The following is a 13,205-nucleotide window of genomic DNA, read 5'->3' on the forward strand; positions in this document are numbered from 1 at the left end:
TTAATTCGATTTTCACACGACCATTGCAGCATCCCCATAGTCACATGATCAAAATTCAGATGCCTGGCAACTGGTTCATATTTATGACGGTTGCAGTGTTCTGGGGTGACATGATCACCGTTTGCAACTTTCTGACAAGCAAAGTCAATGGGAAAGCCAGGTTCACTTATCAACCCTGTTACTAACTTAACAAATGCAATGATTCACTTAACAACTGGGGCAAGAAAAATCACAGTAAAATGGGGCAAAACTCATTTAACAAATGTTTTACTTAGCCACATCAATTGTGGACTCGGTTGTGGTCGTAACTCAGGGACTACCTGTAGACTATAAGCATCCATTTCTCCCACCTCACCACCATCAACCTCAGATTTCCATTCTTTATCCAACTCTTTCCCAATAAACACATTGTTTGTTGCAAGTCTTCAGTAGCTATAGAATAACATTCCTCAGATTATCTGGAGAAAGTGATTATTTTTTAAATGTATACTAAGGTATTAATATACTGTATGTAAAAACAGACTTAAAAGAGTTTTATTTTATTTTATGCAGGGCTCATAACACTGTACAGGTGAGGCTAGTTTCTAGATAATCTAATTCAGTGGTGAAATTAAAAAATTTTCCCTACTGTTTCTGTGGGCGTGGCTTGGTGGTCATGTGACTGGGAAACCCAACTATCATACTTTACACAAAACTGACACACAAGCTACACAACTGACTCACACACAATGCAAAAGCAGCTGGACTTCACACAAAATGGCCCCTGCAACAAGCAGGAACCTCACAGAGTCACAGAGAGCTCAAAAACAAACTATCACACTTTACACAAAAATAACACAAAAGCTACACAACTGACACACAATGCAAAAGCAGCTGGACTTCACACAAAATGGCCCCTGCAACAGGCAGGAACCTCACATAATCACATAGACCTCAAAAACAAACTATCACAGTTTACACAAAAATACTGGTTCAGGCAATAGGTAGTAAAAAAATGCTTTAAAAAGTAAAAAAAAAAAAAGTTCCGAGGATCAGCTGTGACAATCAGCTGTGCCGCGCTATCGTCGGAACTTTTTTTAAAAAACTTTTTAAAGCATATTTTTACTATCAGTTTGAGCGAACCAGTAGCATTTTCACCACCGGTTCGGCTGAACTGCTCTGAACCAGTAACATTTCACCCCGACCTAATCTCATTCTTCTGCTAGATCTATTTCTGACAGATAACTCTTTAGTCATCTTCTATCGAAAATGTCCCATCAGTTGAGTTAGGCCATTTAAGGAGATTCATCTTATCCTCAGGCAGTTTCTCAACCCAAACACCCTTTTCCTCTCATTTAAACCTATTAAATCTTGTCTTGACTTTTGGGCCTGAAGAACAAATCTGTCTCTTAATGTGACTTTCTTCAGATTTCTGAAGCATCCCCTGTCTCACTTGGCTTTCACCAGGCTTAATATGTTCAGTTCTTTCAGTAGTTCTATAGAGAATCTCTCTTTTCTATTCCACTGACCAGTTTAAATTCTTCCCAATTCCAATCTGCCCACATCCTTCTTAAAGTACCTCAGTTGTGGTGTGACTACTGTAGTAGAGAATGAGTTATTTTTCCTGATGTCTTCAAACCTATGGACATGTAATTATAGTTTTCAATTGTATTCACCTCTATTAAGTTATTTTCATGATGGTAGGATGCCAGCGTTAAATTTTATCAGCTGATTAAATGAAAAACCGTAAACCAATTAGCATGAATATTTTGTTGTTCATTGAATTGCTTCTATAATTTTGTCCACCTGCCATAGTAATTCATTCCTGCTCTAATCTTAAGAATCTTACAGATCAAAGTGTAGCTAGTCCAACTTTTTTTTTTTTTTTTTTGCAAATTGGCCAACTAGATCCTAGGGGAAGCATACAAGTAGTTGGGAGTAGTTGTTCTGTGGTTCTCCACATTTATTTTGGCTTGCAGGGTAGCTTACAAATATTATTAGTAAGATGTGGTTTCCCTTGGAAAAATGTTGAGGAGAAAAAAAAACAAGCTAGTGCCTGAGCTAGGTTTTTTTGGGTTTTTTTCTTTTTCCTTTCATCCTCTTTTTTTCCCCAAGGAGAAAGATTATCTGCACTGCTTCCTAACTAACAATTGGAAAGATTGAAAACTAGACAGTTTCTAAGCAGTTTCTCTTTCCTCCTCCTCTTCTGACTTCTATTTTGTTTGCCAGATTTAGATTTTATCTTTCAGCGGTGTGGTGGCCTAGTGGTGAAGACTTGGAAAGTTGAGAGTTCAATTCTGGGTAGCGGCAGATGTTTCTCTCCTAGGGCACAAAGAAAAAAAAAACTGCTGTGAACTCCGCATGGCATCAAGAAGGGCATCCAGTCAGTAAATACTCAGCTCCATCCAGTTGCCCTGACTCTACCCTGAATTAAGGGATTACAGGGTCTTAATAAGGGAGTATTTAGATCTCATCTTTCTTCTAGACACTCAAGGCAGCACGAGTAGCATTCTCACCTTCAGTTTCTCTCACAACAGTAAACACATGAGGTAGTAAGGGCTGAGGGCAAGTTCTTGGTTGAAAGTGGAGAAATAGGGAGATAAAACATTCCAGCCTGTGATTCACATATAACACAATTTTGCTTCCTCTCACTCTGGCTGCCTATTCTGCTGTGATTTTCCCTTTGTCCTTCCACAATCACCACCAGAAGCTAGTAGTCTGTGGTAGATTAGCTTTTCCCTAATAGGTGCCCTTCGCCTTACCACGGCCTTTGGCTCAGTAGTATCTGTCAGGAAAGTAAAAATCAATATGGCAGCCACAACTATCTTTGTGTATGCAATCTCAACACTTATTCATACAGCCCCAACCGCCACTTGACTTTTTAAACTGCCATCTTGCAGACATCCCTGATTTGGCTATAATGGCTGGGAATTGCAACAGACGCAACTCTTAAGAAATCTGGACAATGCTACTCTGAGGAAGACTGCCTTAAAGGCAAAATTTACTAAATCTGCATGTATTGAAGGATGCTCCATTCACAAAACATTGACGTATTATGGAGTAAATTTACTTTCTGAATCTAGTAATTAGTAATTGCTTCAGACTGGGTTAAAAGAGAGACTGGACACTGTCTCAGGTTAAGAAAATTCCAGACCGCTTCCTAGTATTTCAGAATAAAAATAGACATTAGAAAAGAAAAATAAAGGAGGCTGGTTATTTAGGGATTCTCTTCGTATGGGTTTTCCTCAGATTCAGTCACAAATTTAGAAGTGTACCACTGGATATACAGCTAGATAAAAGTTTCTGCACGGAGACCAAAATTAAACACTTAGCAGTTAGACGCAAGAACTAAAATAATTTAACAAGAACCTGCATAATTGTATAAAGCCATTTATTTCAGGGCTGCTTTCTCATTAAGCCAAGGGATGCCAAGAGAGGAAAGAGTAGATAGTGCTTAAAATGTTTTAAGGAGTTTCCTAGAACAATTAAAACCAAGAGCAGGTTTTCATTGGAAAAAGTTAGCTTAATTTCCCAAGCTAAATAGATTTGAATTTAGAAACTGCACTATGAAAAAAAATGGAATTCATCCACTTCTCTCAGGCGTTTTAGTTCTTCAGTTTTTCTCAAATACATTAACTTCACTACGTAAGATCAGATGTCACAGAATGTGGCCCTAGTCATTTTAATTGTATCCTTTACTGTGGTTTTTACTTTAGAACAGGGCTGTCAAACTCGCAGCCTGCAGGCCGGAGGAGTCACGCACTGGCCACTCCCACCCCGGTTTAGCAAAGGGGAAAAAAAGTTGCAATATGACACGTGACGACAACGTGTGGTCATGAGTTTGACACCCTTGCTTTAGAACATGCTCTTTTCAAAGGCATGGAAGAGATTACGTTGTGATCTTTTGTAAGTTTCTCCAGTCGAGGGGGATCAGCCCACTTTCCAACTTTGAAAATTTGCACCACTTTTTATACTTTAGGAGGAGAAAATCATACTCATCAGATGGAATACATCTAGACAATAGCAAAAGAATTCCCCGTTAAAAAAAAGAGTGCTCAAAAAGATACAGATGTTTATAATACACAATGCAAATATAATACTGGTTGGATAGCTTCCTGGTCTTCTGTCCCCCCATTTTCTCCCTCCCCTTTCCCTAAACAGTTTTAGGAATATTTGAAGGCAATTTTCTAGAAGCCTTGAGTGACAAAACTCATTACTTAACAGCCTTCTCCTTGCCAAGCACTTTCTGCATTCTTTCACTGCTTTGCTCTCAAGAGACTTTTAAATCCATTGACCCAAAACAGCCCTCGCTTTTGCTGGCTTAGGAAGATCCTGGCAGCGCTGTTAGAGGCTACACCTGTTCCAATAAAACAGGAGATTTAAACCCATTTGGTGTCTTTATGAAACCTAAGGCAGCCTGTACTTTGAAAGCCTTCTCAGGCGAGGTAGAAACAGGGGAAAGAAACCGTTTGTTTATATCATGCTATGCTTTTAACAAAAAAGCAGTACACTGGCTCGCAGGGCTTGATCTGATTCTTCTAGAAAAGAGAACAGACATGATTAAAGCTAAATATGAACACCTGCAATTTCATGTTTTTTTCCTTTTGGGAAAAGAGGTTAACAGTTTTGTTTTTTTCTAAAGATCCCTTTTCACATCACTTGACATCATGAGGAAGTTACAGCTATCAACTTGGATAACTTTAAATCAGGCCTGGAAATTTTCTTTCTAAGAAGGGGTGTCAAAACTTGCATCGTTATGTTGTCGTCACGTGATGTATTGTGACTTCCCCCCTTTGCTAAAATGGGGGTGGGCGTGGACAGCACATGACGCATCTGGCCTGCAGGCTGTGAGCTTGACACCCCTGTTCTAAGAAGTCTGTATTAGCTCATGATTAACCTAGTGTAGACTACCTGGAGGCAGGGTTAATGAAAGCAATAGATAGAGATAAAAACTAACCTAACCTAACCTTAAACCTTAAACCTTAAACCTTATAGAGATAAAAACTAACCTAACCTAACCTTAAACCTTAAACCTTAAACCTTAAACCTTAAACCTTAAACCTTAAACCTTAAACCTCAACATCAACCTCAACCTCAACCCAGGGGTGAAATGCTACCAGTTTGGGCCGGTTTGCCCAAACCAGTAGTAAAAAATGCTACCAGTTCGCAGAAACCAGTAGTAAGAAAAAATGCTAAAAAAAAGTTTAAAAAAAGTTCCAACGATCACGCGGCACAGCTGATTGTCACACAGCGGATCATTGGAACTTTTTTTTTTTTTTTTTTTACTTTTTAAGCATTTTTGCTGGAACCGGTAGTAAAAAAATGCTTAAAAAAGTAAAAGTTCTGACAATCCGCTGTGCGACAATCAGCTGTGCCGCGTGATTTATATTCGCTAGAAAGCAGGAAATCCTGCTTTCTAGCGAATCTAAATTGCGTGGCACAGCTGTTCCCTCCCGCTGTTCTACTTACCTTTCCAGACTCAGAAAAGACTTCTTAGCGACTGCATAAGAGCGCGAAGCGAACCGGTAGCAGACTTCAGAGCATTTCACCCCTGCCTCAACCTCAACCTCAACCTCAACCTCAACCTCAATCTCAACCTCAACCTCAACCCAAACCCAAACCCAAACCCAAACCCAAACCCAAACTAAAGATTAGGACCTATATCCTAATGTCCTGCAGAAGGCTTTTGAAGTTAGCTCTGGGTGCTCAATTGTGTTTCGGAAGAAACTTACCTGTAGCTCTTTATCATGATGGCCTGACACTCCAAGGATCAAAAGCAGAACAAGGAAGATCCAAAGTCAAGTGCACTCTCAGCCATGGAGGTCCTTTTTGCTTCTTATTGCCTTTTATACTCCCTATACCTCCTTGGCAAATGGAGATGTCGTGAAGCCTTTACAGGACACTAGTGGTGAAGGGCTGATGAGATACTGTGCACTTCCTAAAGAAAGTGGGTGAAGGTTTTATTTCCCCAAAACGGCAACCTTAGAACAAGTTAGTGTGGTTGTTTGCTGAGAAATAATCTGTAGGAGATGACTGGGCTGAGCCCAAGGAAGGGGTCAAGTGCATCATTATCTCTAGTTCCTTTGAGCCCACAAGAGGTGTAAGTCCAGCCCAAGTTGAATTCCATTGAGTCTTATCTACCATCAATTTGCTTTAACAGTTAGTAGTTCAGGTTCTTGTAGCAAGTATTAGCATGCAATAAACCTGTATTTATTTGAACTGCTTTGTCTTTTGATTCCCTGCATTTCACACAACCCCTACCACCACCATGAGGGGATCTGACTGGGATAAAAGCTAACTGGGAATACAGGCAGTCATCAGGGCCTTCCTGAATGGAGATTGCATTGGGAAAGAAGAGCATCCCATTCTGCCCCTTGGCATCCCTAGGCCTTGTGGCTCCATCCTGGAAACGGATGCCATTTCAGAACAGCCAGAATTCATTCTGGAATCTATTTGTTGCATAATTTACCCATTATGCATGTGCAGAAGCCTCTTGTGATAATCCCAGCATTTGATAGGAAGTGTCTTCCAGATTTTACAAGTGCTGGTTAGACCTGGTGGACATTGTCTTTGAATGTATGAATTCGTAGACGATATGGCAGCATTACTTGCTTTGTGGGAGTGTGTCTCTTGAGCCTCTGTCAAAGCATATCCCATATTAAGAGTAAAAGTCAATGCCATTTTTTTGCTCATGTAGGCAGTTGTCACTAGCTTTATTTTGTCCTACTCAATGAATCAAAGAGAAAGCACCACTGGAATAATAATGTGCCCCCCCCCCCAGTTGTCCACAAAGCTATAGGTAGTCCTCGTTTAGCAACCACAGTTGGGCAAATTGGATGTTCAACAAAGCAGTTGTTACTTGGAATCATGACTGTGGTTATGATCTTTTTCAGTTTTCCTTTGCTTTAGATCAGGGGTGTCAAACTCAATTTCATTGAGGGCTACATGTAGTCGACCTTGGGGGGCTGGCCGGCCATGGCCAATGGGGTGGGTGCGGCCACCTTGATGCCACTCACTGGGCATGGCTGACTGGGTGGGTGTGGCCAGCTTGACGTCTCTCCCCAAACTGCTGGCATGTTTCCTCTTTGCATTGGGTAGACCGGGTCAAAGCAACACTGTCCGGCCCTTTACATTTTCCTGGCCGGCCCGAGGGCCTCTGCTTTACATGGTTGTAAGTGCGAGGAATGGTTGCAGAGTTACTTTTTCATCACTGTTGTAATTGCAAATGATTGCTAAACAAGAAAGTCCATAATTGAAGACCAGCTATACTTAGATACCCTTGGGAAAAGCTGCAGGATTTGGGTGTTCTAATTATTGGTCTAATTTCAGCTTTTTCTCTGCATGGAGGTTTTGTTATAATTTATTCATGCGGATCCATGCATATACTGCATTACTTCAGATACTGGCTCTTAGTCTGTTGTTGTTCCAGAGGAAATTAGACATACTTCACTAGGAGTGCAGCTACTTCATCTGCCTCTTGCCTCTAATCCTGCTCTGGTAATCTGGTGATCTTCCAATCTCCAAGTCAGATGCTGTTTGGCAGATGTGTTCTGCAGAAAACCATTCTACTCATTAGCCAACATTCTACAAATCTTCCTTTTCACAGTGAGACAGCTCTGGTATGTGCTATGCTAGGATATTCTCCTGCACTTATAATAAAAAGATATATTTGACACGGTGAAATATCCATTTTGTGCAGTGGAGGGAAGACATCTGGTTCTCCTATTGTTGTTGGTATTGACAGAAAGGTTTTCTATTCTTTTTCTCTTTTAAATTGTTTTCCTTCTTGATTCTATTATTGTTCTTCTTGTGCGTTGAAGCCCTCTTGGGGTCGTCTTTAGAAACTGGAGAAATTGGTCTTTTTTCCCCCTACAGTAAGAATCCAAAAATGTTGGCTTCTTTCGGCAGTAAGTGTTCTCAACTTACGAGCATTCATTCAGCAATTGTTCAAAGTTATTATGAAGCTGAACAAAGGGTGATTCTAACAGGTCCTTGGAGTTCTGACTTTCCCAGCACCTTTATGGTTAGATGATCGTGATGTGAATGCTTAGCAACCAGTTCACACTTACAATTGATTGCAGCATACCACGATAACAGGACTTTCCTTGCTGGCTTCTCTAGAAAGTCATAGGGAAGTCAGCAGGGCAAGTTGCAAATTGTTTCTAGCTTCACTGTGTTTTTGCTGTGCCGTTCACTTATGCACCTCTCACTAAGCCCGTGATGGCGAACCTATGGCACGCATGTTAGAGGTGACACGCAGTGCCCTCTCTGATGGCACGTGAGCCGTCGCCTCAGTTCAGCTCTGCTGTGCATGTGCGCGCACTTCCCCCGGGCCAGCTGGTCTTTGGGTCCCTGCCGGGCATGGGTGAGTAGTGGGGCGTGTGTGGGCGGCTGTGCGTGCATGCGCAGGGTGCATGTGGGGGATGTGCACCCATATGTAGGGAGGGTGCAGGGGCGGGAGCGTGCAGGGGCACACACGCATGCGCAGGGGCCCGCGTGCGCATTGCGTTTTGGGGGTTTGGGTGCTCAGTCCAGAAAAGGTTAGCCATCACTACACTAAACCTTACTGTGTCTCCTGCACAGCTCTGCATGTCCTCCCAAAACATCTCTGCACTTCTACCACACACCTTTTTCGGCTTGCTTTCTGCCATCGTAACACAAGAACTACTAGTAACTGTATAAGTTGATAACTAGAGAAAATGCACCTTTGCCATCAGTCCAATGCTTTACTTACTTAACTTATTTCAGTAAGTAGCTGATGGAGGAATAGATAGTTTTGATAAGCATGTATTATTGGTTTTTTAAAGTACTGACTATTTTATTACCCATTCTGTGTTTTGAAGGTTTTAAAAAAAACATTTCTAGTAACACTTATTTTTATTTAATTCTCACAGACAAAATTAGCCCTCCCATTTTGCCTGTTTATTCTAGAATGGCATTAAATAAAATCCAGAGTAGATAGGTATCTTAAAGCTCACACATGCATGCACACAGAGGCAATATAGTCAATTTGTTTTGTGTATACAACTACTCCAAATCATACATGAAAGCCCTTTCAAACTGAAGGGTACCCCCCCAAATGCCCAAGTGAAACACACCCTTATCTGAGTATACCTAGATATTTATCTGATTTGCTGCTTAGAAAGGTACCGTATGTTTGATTTCAGCATACTCAGTGGCTAAGACGCTGAGCTTGTCGATCGAAAGGTTGGCAGTTCAGCGGTTTGAATCCCTAGTGCCACATAATGGGGTGAGTTACTTGTCCCAGCTTCTGCCAACAGTTCGAAAGCATGTAAAAAATGCAAGTAGAAAAATAGGGACCACCTTGGTGGGAAGGTAACAGCATTCCATGCGCCTGTTTAGTCATGCCGGCCACATGACCATGGAGACATCTTTGGACAGCGCTGGCTCTTCAGCTTTGAAATGGAGATGAACACCGCCCCCTGGAATCGGGAACAACTAGCACATATGTGCGAGGGGAACCTTTACCTTTACCTAACATGGCCAGAGGTAGTTTTGCTGGGATATTTTGACAGAGAATCTAGGCATATTCTCAGGGCTGCAAGATGACTTATCAATTGGCCACCCCTGAACTATGCCATAAACCCATTGTTGTTATAAACTACAATGGCTGGGTGTGCACGTCCTGCTAAGCCATAATGTTGTGTGAACTCAGCTACTAAATCTGGTCTATTCAGTAAAGGAGCAGGTTTTATATTTTTAGACAGGGTGCAAGCCAGCAGGATAATTCTGTCCGCTATGATCCCTGTGTGGAACTATGCCAAGCAGAGGAGGCAATAAACTGCTACTGACTTCATCAGGATCTTTTGAACATGCCTCAACAAAAGATGTTAGAACCTGTGAGTTTTGCTAATCTGCATTTGGCAAAGGGCAAAACTATAAATATGTATTCACTTGATTTGTTATTTTTAAGAAATGATCTGTATGATTTCCATTTATTTAGTAACCTTTTTAATAATTATTCTGGCAATTGGTATTCAGTATTAATTATTCTGGCAATTGGTATTAAGACCTGCATTCATCTTCCAGTAAAGTGAACACCCTACATTGCTGGATCATGATGTTTTACAAGAACATGATGCTGAATGGAGCCTCAGGGAATCCATATTCCCGGCTCAGATAGATCAAGATAGTCCCAAGTCTTGAAAAAGCCGTCCTTCAATTCCTGCTTGTTTACCAAGTGTGCGTAATAGCTTGGGATGAATTTGTTGTGTTTTACACTTTAATGAGAACTCAGTTTGTACTTGTTCCATAGGCGTTGAGTAGACGCCACAATGGCCTCATGCATCTTACAGCATATTCATGCAAACGAGGCCAGCTAGGGAATTGGCATATATCAGTCAAAATGCACTTGTGTTCTGTAAACTTTGGTTTGCAAATGGTGTCCTGATATACACACAATTTAGCCAGTATTGCCAATGACTAGTGACCCAATGTAGTGTGACATCCACATGCAAACTATGGGTTGAAAACTTGGTTGGTTTCCTTAACTGAATCTCTACTTGTTGGGTTAATAATCTAAATAGAATATGTGTAGGTGCATGGAGGTGGGGCAATTAATCTATGGCACTCTGGATGCTCTCCAGGTATGTGAACTTCACCAGGCTTTTGCTGAGATTTCTGAGAACTGAAGTCTATATATCTAGAAGGGACCCAAGCTAGGGAAATGTGTTCTGTCTTTTATTTCTGCTTTTGTCCCTTTTTTGATATATTTGGGGAATGATATGGGGAGGGGGGGGAGTTATAAAGGAATTCAGTTTTCCCCTTCCCATCTATTGTGATTTTGATTTATATGAGGTCATAACTGTAAAAACAACAATGATCCAAAATATTTTGCATATCAGATGGCTTATCCATGGTTTGCACCAGATTGGAAGTTACAGCAGTAGTGAAATCTAATTTTTTTTACTACCGGTTCTGTGGGCGTGGCTTGGTGGGCGTGGCAGGGGAAGGATACTGCAAAATCCCCATTCCCTCCCCACTCCTGGGGGAAGGATATTGCAAAATCTCCGTTCCCACCCCACTCTGGGGCCAGCCAGAGGTGGTATTTGCCGATTCTCCAAACTACTCAAAATTTCCACTAGAGGTTCTCCAGAACCTGTCAGAACCTGCTGGATTTCACCCCTGAGTTACAGGTAGTCTTCAACTTACAACTACATTTGGGACCAGAATTTCTGTTGCTAAGCAAAGCAGTTGTTAAGTAAGCCATGTTTACAGCCTTTTTTGCCATGGTTGTTAAACGAAATGCTGCAGTTGCTAAGTGAATCATATAGTTGTTAAGCAAGTCCAGTTTCCCCCATTGACTTTGGTTATCAGAGTCTAGCTGTCCTAAATACATGCCAATTGCCAAGCATCCGAATCTTGATCTGGGTGGGTGGGTGGGTACTGCAATGGTCATAAGAGTGAGGGTTGGTCATAAGTTACTTTTTTTCAATATCATAATTTTGAACTCTTCCTAAATGAATAGCTGTAAACAAAGAACTACTTTATTTGTACATATTATGTGATCTTATTCCATGTATTTCATCTTCCAAGAAGATAACCATCTTCCTCACTTTGGCCTTAATCGTTCCCTTTTATTCCCATTTTGGCTTGCACTGTCATTTAATTTTACTCCAGAACTAACTAGAATATAAACTGTGGCTAATGACAGCAGTTTAATTAAGCATTCTGACAGTGTTATTATCCTGTACGTTGAGGATAGATAGATTAAAAAAGCATATTGGCTTTTATACTTCAAGGGTTTATCCCAGGGACAAGATTTAATGCTATTTTGGTGGTAACTTTTTTTGTATGAAATTCCTCACCTTCTGAAGATTCTTAATCCCTATTTTTTTTTTTTTTTTAGTTTTTGGCTGTAAGATTTTGGCTATAAGAGAGGGGGGGGGGAGAAAATAGTGTTCTACCATTTCTAAATAATAAACAAATGAACGCAAACAGTGGGAACCATTGAGAAGTATAGCCATCTTTCTAACCAACATACAGAATAGAGAAGGAAAATGTCTCTGAAGTCCAGAACTTTCATTTTTTTTGTACATTATGATTTTCATAAAGTCAGTAGAGTACCCCTTTTTTCAGGTTTATTATGGTAAGGAGCTGTTGTTTAGTATTACATCCACTTCACTTCTTTGTGTTCTTTTGCCATTTTAATTAGAGTCTTGAGTCCTGATTGCACGTCTCCCAAATAACTTTGGATTGGGATGAATCAAATTACAAGTGATGAGAGACCTGTGATTAGTCTGTTGACTATTTGTGCTAGGGTGTGTATACCAAATTACAGTAACAGAAGGAGTTCAAATGGCTGTTTTTGTGTGTGCGCATATACATAAGTATTTGTGCTATGCCTCCCCCCCCCCAATTTTAAGTTTAAGTTTCTTTCTCCTGTTCTTGAGAAGCAGGTAACTTTCATTTCTAAAAAGAGTTACTCTTAAACTCATCTTAAAAGAAAAAGTTAATCACATATTCTCCCCAATTAAATTCATAATTCATTCTAGAGTTTAATCTCCCAGCATGGTTTCTTTTGAGCCATGGAGCTCCCCGCATCCCATGTAATTTAATCCTGATCTAAGACTTTGTGGCACAGGCTCTACAAAAACATTTACAGCTATTTAAAAATCCCAATTGGATTTTAAAAATCCAGCGCAGCTTCTGATGTTGTTTTCCCTAAACTGGTTTACCCTTTTTCAGGTGGACTGCAGCTTCTTTCATCCTAGCTGGCATGCTCAGTGGTTATATTAGCCAGAGAGCATCATGTTGAAAAAGACGACCTAAGAAACAGAACTGCATAAATGAATTTAGAGCAGGTGTCTGGAGGTTTAGACTTTGACAAGGGGAAATCTTTTTGTACTGAAAGGAGCCTTGCTTTTCCACAAGCCAACATCAGTTTAGAAAAGAGCACATTCCACCGATAGCATTAACCCATTAGAAGAGTCTGTCACCTAATCTCCTGCTTTTAAGTGTTGCTGGTTGATGGATGTACCCGTACACTCTGCTTGTGCTTTTGAAGGACTTTTATTCTGAACTCAAGATGTGGATCTTATGGTATTAAGGAAAACAGAGCAATCCTTTATGTAGCTGCACCTGCATCTTAACGCCTAATGAGTTTAGTTTGATGGAATCCAGAGCTCAGGAAGGATTATAAATTTTCGTTTGATTTCATTTACTTCTGAAATACCTTAAACCAGCTGTACCAGTCTGGAATCCAG

General features: G+C 40.7%; 1 protein-coding gene across 2 annotated transcripts in view; it reads left to right on the forward strand.

Moving 5' to 3' along the window:
- BMP7 (bone morphogenetic protein 7) overlaps positions 1–13,205 on the forward strand; it is a 102,354-nt gene that overhangs the window by 29,208 nt on the left and 59,941 nt on the right. The gene's annotated exons all lie outside the window — the stretch shown is intronic.

This window comes from Pantherophis guttatus, chromosome 3 (genome assembly GCF_059756535.1).
Source record: "Pantherophis guttatus breed Tessera chromosome 3, ASM5975653v1, whole genome shotgun sequence".
Classification (NCBI taxonomy): Eukaryota; Metazoa; Chordata; class Lepidosauria; order Squamata; family Colubridae; genus Pantherophis; species Pantherophis guttatus.